Genomic DNA, 6,673 nt, shown 5'->3' on the forward strand with positions numbered 1-6,673 from the left:
ACTTCTCCGAGATTTGGCGAATTCCCACCGTGTTGCTGCCTCTGAGATGTCGCGAGGTTACCTACCTGCGCCCGCAACCTGTTGCCGTCTCATCGAGATCTCGCGGGAGCCCTTATTCTCCCGCGCATACTGCCGCCACGCCACAGCTCTTGTTCTCTTGGAGAACTCTCGCGATAGCTAGTCGTTGCCTCTGTCCGCACGCTCTTTCTCTCTCGAGATCAGCGCGGAGGATGAATTCAATTAGGCGGGGGTGAGCTACTGCCCTGTGCCCAGCTCCTCCGCCTGCTCCCCTGACGTGTCCCCGACTGTCACCAGCACGGGCCTATTCCCAGCCTTCCGCCCCCCTCCCCCACCTGGTCCCCTCACAGGGCCCTGTCACCAGCCCAGGCCTGTGTCAAGCCCACCTCGCTCTCACCTCTGCCTGCTTACCTCATGGGCCTGTCACCAGCACAGGCCTGCACCCCCCCCCAACCCCCTTCATGGGCCCCTATCACCAGCACTAGGCCTATGCCCAGCCTGCCCCCTGCATCTCAACCTACTCCCCTCACGGACCCCTGCCCCACTCAGACTGCAACAAGGCCTTTGCCAGGAAGTTAGCACCAGTGATCTATCATACCAGGTGGTTTATTGACACAGACTGTGGACAAGGGGGCAGCGGGGAGTTCAGTAACGTCCTGACCTGCCTAGATTCGCCCTGCCCCAGCATATCGCAGCATGCCCCTGTAGTACCCAACGCGGTACCCCAGTGACAGCCCTGGGATTTTGAAAACTGAGGGTGTGTGAAATTGCACAGAAGCCTGAGATGACAGAGGTCTGCTTGCTCCTTTGCCAGATGCTTGCTTCCTGACCTTAGATTATATGCAGACCACACGGTCAGATGCCCATCAGGCTCTTGTAAGGCCACAATTAGTGACACAGGAACATGTCCTCTCCTGCTGACTTCCACTCCTGTAGGTCATTGCCTACCTCAGATAGGTTTTCTAATCCATGAATCAAGCACTTAGAACTGACACTGGACTAGAAAGTGAAAGCCATTCAGCACTCAGCAATGCTAGGCAACAGCACAGGACAGGAAATGAAAAAGAATACTGGCTCCAACTGAATTTGCCCAGGTACTTTAATTACCCAAGCTAGAATTTGGTCAGTATAGTGATACTAATGCACTTCAAGTTTCTGTCCTGGCCAGTTAAGACCTGGAGTTTGTATAGCTCCTTAGCTCAGGCTTCTTTCAACTGTTGTCAGTGCAATCATACTCGTTCACCCTGAATCTAAACTGACTGCTTTATCCAATGGAAAAAAGATGTTACTGTCCCCAAAATGTTTGAGGCAACAGGCACTCCTTGCATACTAGGTTTGTTACAAACCTTTGGTGTAGATTAGAAGATTCTGGCAAAAATATAAGAACACAGACTTTTGTATGTAATCCTTTCCACTTTTGTCTAAAGTTGTGATGCCACCTTGCAGTCGCATGAAGACAGAATGGTATTGTACTGTCACTTTCAGGTTGTGGAAATTATTTCATAATCAATACTTTTTGCTCCAATTAAATTTTCTGCCTGGGGAATCAATGTCTGCAAAGTTTATGAGACTGATTTGCTTTGGTTGCTTTGCAAAGGGGAGGGATGAATTCACTCTTCAATATGGAATAGTCCAATTATATCTGAATTATGAGCTTTTCCGGGGGGGAAACTGCCTCCTGTTTGAAGTCACCCGTCAGGAAAAAGCTATTTTTTTTTTATCCATTTGAGGCCACAGCAAACAACAAGATCATTTCATTGCCTGGAACAATTTGAAAAGGGGGAGAATTAACACAAAATCTATGCTGATGTTGTTAAAGGGCTGGGAGAGTAATTATAGGAAATGTAGAATGTATAAAGTTCCAGCATTAAATCCTTAGAACACAGACACATAAAATCTAAACTTGGAATATATTTAATCCAGTTAACTATCTCCATTATGTGCTACAATACTGTAGAGTAGCAAGGATAAGACAAAGCTTTTTAGATGAGATGTAAGACAATCTGACCACTTTTGCCATTAAAAGTCAAATTTAGATTGTAATATCTCTGTGATAGGAAATGTCTTTTGGTTTGTAAAGCATCAACAGAAAACTTATTGAATGATATCCCATGACACTTTTTCTAAGCACAAAAGCAAAGGATATCAACCCCACTGTCCTGGCTTTATTCCAGTTTGGATATTTTCTTCACATTAGACTGCCTGTTGTCTCCTGATTTATGGTGTGGTACTTACATCTGGGCACTGATGTAAGTCTGACTGTGAGCTTTATTGATCACATCTGCACTGCACAGCAATCTATACAGCACTAATATCCTAATGTCTTGTCCCAGCCAGCACCAAGATCAGCATCAAACCTCAGTGGTTTCTCTAGGGGCTGTCTCTCTTCAATTGTTCCAAAGCCATGGTCAGCAGGAACACAAAGGAGATTTTACCCTATCATCTGATCCATTTCCATGTGTATTGAGGACTAAATCTGGTGGATCTGCCCAGAAGGTAGTGCATAATCCTCCCTCTCCTCAGCCTTGTGAAAAGGGAGGCAGGAGCTAAGAATGTTGAGAGCTTCTGGGCCTGGAAGAGGATCTTCACTCGCCCATCTGAGACCTTGGTCAATTATGAGAAGCAAGTAGACTAGGGAGAGCTTCACCCACCTTGACCCCTAAAGGAACAGGCAGGCTGAGATCATCACTCTCACTATCAACAAGAGCTTCCAGGGTTCTGCCCCTCACTTCAGGTAATGGCCCTCCACAGCTTTTTCTTGCTGCATGTCTGAGGTGGAGCAACCACAGGGTTGGCCCTGTGAGCTGTGTTCAACTGACAGGATAGGAATAGTTTAAAATTGTATCACAGCAGTTTCTCAAACACCTACTGAGGTGTATAAATTGTTCATATACCACATGCTTTCTTGTGCAACTGTGTCTTTTAGGGAACAGTATAACTATTCTGTATTTTTCATATGATCTGTCAAACTGTATTAATCTATTTCAGAAGTTAGCATCTGAATAAGTGGACACAATTTTTCCAATATTAACTGCTTTGCGCAGTGAAAATTTCTGTGTATATCATATGTAGAGTATTGAGTCAAAGGTCAATTTCCAACTGGATAAGAAAAAGTTGACAAGTGTGTTTTCAGGTGTAAAGTATTTGACTTCGGGATTTTTCATCAAGTGGAACACCATTTAGTGCTATAATCCTGAAAAGCATTAAATATTTTAATTCATTTCTAAATTCCTGTCACTACCAGCACATTTTCACAATGGTTTCTTCTGCAGTGAATGCTTTTCATCTAAGTGCCCCTCCTAAACTGTTTAATTTGTATACAGAAGGTAACATATAGTGCAGCATATGTATCTAAGGTGGGGGAGAAATGATGTAGTGTAGAATTTAGGAAGAGTGGGTGAATCAAGACTAACACTTCATACATATGAGGTAGTAAAGAGTGCATGTGCCACCCTTGACACTTCCCAAATCAGTACTTTACCACTTAATGTTCATAGATGGCAGGTATTTTTGCATGGAAAGTTCTAGTTTTGTTCTTTAAAAAAAAAAAAAAAAGAACAGATCAATAGACGCTTCAGCCTTTACATCAAAACTCTAGTGGCTTCTAAAGCATGGCAGAGCAACTATCAATCCCATAAACAAGCTCTCACACAATGTACAAACTTGTGCTCACGTTAAAGCCAGTATAAGGGAAAACTGCCAACTTGAGTCACTCGGGGGATTTTTTTTTTTTTTTTTTTTTTTTTAACAATTACTGTTACAAACATATTGTTCTAGCTCAGAAGTTCCCAAACTTTTCTTATTGCCTACTCCAGTCCAGATCAGCTGCCTGTGTACCCCTACCCTTCTCGTCACTGATACTTTGTGTATTCTTAACACTACCTGTCTTTAGCCATCTGTCCATTTCACTGCTACATACAGATATAGTGAGACGTATACAACCAAAAAAACCCCTAAGTGCTGAGCTCAGTTAGACTGGACAATTGATGGGTAACTGAACACGCGCTGTAGGGTGACTGGAGGTGAGGGTTCTGTGTATCTGTGTTCTCATTGGTACAGCTTGAAGTTAATTAACTACCAGATTTTATATAGCAAATTCCCACCAAGTTTAAAGCTTCGTCTGAGTACGTTATTATGAAAATGCAATAAATAAAATCCACCATTACACAATTTCTCTTTGTGTACTCCCCTAAAGATGCCTCTCATACCCCCAGGGGTATGTGTACCACAGTTTAGAAACCCCTGTTTTAGCTCAAAACAGAATGCTTTTCTGTTTCAGTTTATTTTATGCACTTGACCCTACTTTCCACATAGTTTGTTTCCCTAACTTGGGGAGGGGGAACATTTAGAAAGCACGCCCTTTGAGGCAGGGACTGTCTTCCCCGTGTGTGGTGTCTATAGTACCTTCCAATGCACTCATAAAATGTTTTACTAGCATTAATTAATTTGAACTCACAAGCCACATGAGGTCATAGTAGATGATTTAATGATCCCTTTTTATAATATATTTACCTGCTTCAGAGATTAAGATGAAGAAACTGATGTACTGGGAGGTTAAGTGACTTGCCCAAGGCCACAAAGTTACGACTGTCAGAGCAGAAAGAGAGTTCCAAGGACTACTTCCTTCCAGGACACACATTAAAAAGCCCATCCCCTACAGGGAGCAGGAGCTCTGTGGCAGGGGGAAGAGAGACTGGATACCAGAACCTCTCCCCTGCCCACACCAGAAACAGAGGCAATGGGAAGGCAGTAGAGAATGGGTTACCAGGCACCCAGCATGCGCCTTCACCCCCATGAAACAGAAGGTCCTGGCACTTCCTCATCCCAGGGGCAGGTTTTAAGGAGTCCCTGTCACCCGGGAGGAGCTGGAACTGACTTTCACACACCCATGGGGCACAACCACCTCAGAACATCTTCCCTCACACAGGGAACTGCTGATCACTAACCCCAGGCAGGCAGAAGAGGTCAATGGGCTATGGTGCAGCCAAAATACGGATTTCCAAAGTTAAAGGACTAATTTCAACAAGATGAGCAGGCAGGGTTAAACAAACAACTGGAACAAAAACAAAACAAAAAGCCTAGAATTTATTTTTAAATACAATTTTAATAAAAGGGTGAGAGGAAACCAACAATCCATATCATCCTTCTCCCCGCCGTTCATGTTTTATCTTACTAGGCTCCCACCCTGCAAACACTTCTGCACAGGAATAGTCCCATTCAAGGCATGGGACTACTCACATGCTCACTCCCACCTCTCTAAATATCTTGGCAGTCACTCTTTAAAGCAACAGCAACAGTTCCTCTCTTCTCTTCAGGCAACTACTGCTGGCCCCACTAGCCTCACTCCTGCAATGATCAGTCCAACTGAGAAGGCTTTTATCTGTAACTAGAAGAAAAAAAAAAAAACAAGTCAGCCAGTGGAGCCCTAAAGATCCATATTTCACAGGGGGGGGGGGAGAGGATGGGGGGGGGGGGGTTGTCTGCTTTTTAAGAAAAAAAAAAAACATGATTGGCCAATTAACCACCCTGTGCCTCATTTTCAGAAGGGTAGATCAGGGGAGGGAAAAAAAGCATTTGCAGCCACATTTTATATTACAGTACAGCACGGAAATGATTGTGTTCGCATCCAGTCTAGGACTAACTCTACAGAGAGTTATTCCACTCTCAAGGATGCAAAGTGCTATCAAAACCTGGCACTGACGGGCACTAGAACAGTACCAGCAGTACCAGGTAACTCTGATGGCACGTTTCTCTCCCAGCAGTGTAACACTAGCACAGGCACAGAACTGCACTGGGCAGCTGACAACTGCTGGATTAATAAAACAGATCTTCCATGCTTTGGAAAGTGTGTAAGAGAAATACCCCCAAATGGGCATTCCTTTGAGAAGTGTATATCTCAAGTCCCCTCACTTGGGTCTTGCCTCACTGAAAAACGCTTCCTCTAGCGATCTGCTACAAGCCACGCTGAGCTAGAGGAGCATTGGTTAGCACTCCCAGGCTGTAAGTGCTACCCCAGCAGGCACCCCATTCAAATACCAGCAAAGGCTGAGTATTCTGAATATTACCAATCAAATATTGAATTTGCCAATCACTGTTTGTGGCTCAGAGGGATTTACACCAGGAAATTTCAAAGGTTTCTCCCCTCCCAACACCCCAACTGCATTAAATATTGTTTCACATCTACAGAGCTCAGCCCAAAGGAGACATTTCCTAAGAGTAAGTGAGATGAGAACAACAGCTTTCTTCTTAATACAGAACTGAATGTGCTTCATTGGCTGCTCCCATATTTAAGGCTCATTAGATCTCTTCAATGCCTAAGGACGAGTTACCTCAAGTCGTCATTTTGCAGAAAGCTCTTTGCTCCGCTGAGATTCTTGGTTTACATTGTTCCCCTTATGGATGCATAAGGTGCAGACCAGTTATGATACCCTAAACAGAGCAGAGAGACACAGCACATCTTGAGTGTTAGACATCTTTTAAACTAATACATATTGAACAGCTGGCATTTGAATTGTGGAAGAAATAAGGAAGTTCCTTGAAGTGAATATTACAAAGAAGTCCAAGTAAAACAGGGTTTGTTGACCAAATATTCTTTGATCCCTTTGCCTCACTGTAATTACACTGGTCTACAATTTTTGAGAAGTCGTCTGCTTCA

The 6,673-nt window shown here is 43.9% G+C and overlaps 1 long non-coding RNA gene and 1 other non-coding gene across 3 annotated transcripts in view; both read right to left on the reverse strand.

The window, feature by feature from the left end:
• Positions 1–5,102: 5,102 nt before the first annotated feature.
• Positions 5,103–6,673, reverse strand: part of LOC112102619 — a 4,492-nt gene continuing 2,921 nt past the window's right edge. For both annotated transcript variants that reach the window (XR_002907763.3, XR_002907764.3), the window contains exons 3-4: positions 6,348–6,447; positions 5,103–5,404 (exon numbers count right to left, since the gene is read on the reverse strand). This is a non-coding gene — a long non-coding RNA (uncharacterized LOC112102619). The remainder of the gene's footprint in view (positions 5,405–6,347; positions 6,448–6,673) is intronic.
• On the reverse strand, positions 5,634–5,832 carry LOC112102621. The gene has a single exon (XR_002907765.1). It is a non-coding gene; the product is annotated as a small nucleolar RNA SNORA74 (small nucleolar RNA).

The sequence above is a fragment of the Terrapene carolina genome, unplaced genomic scaffold (assembly GCF_002925995.2).
Source record: "Terrapene carolina triunguis isolate 2854851 unplaced genomic scaffold, T_m_triunguis-2.0 Scaffold838, whole genome shotgun sequence".
Taxonomy (NCBI): domain Eukaryota; kingdom Metazoa; phylum Chordata; order Testudines; family Emydidae; genus Terrapene; species Terrapene triunguis.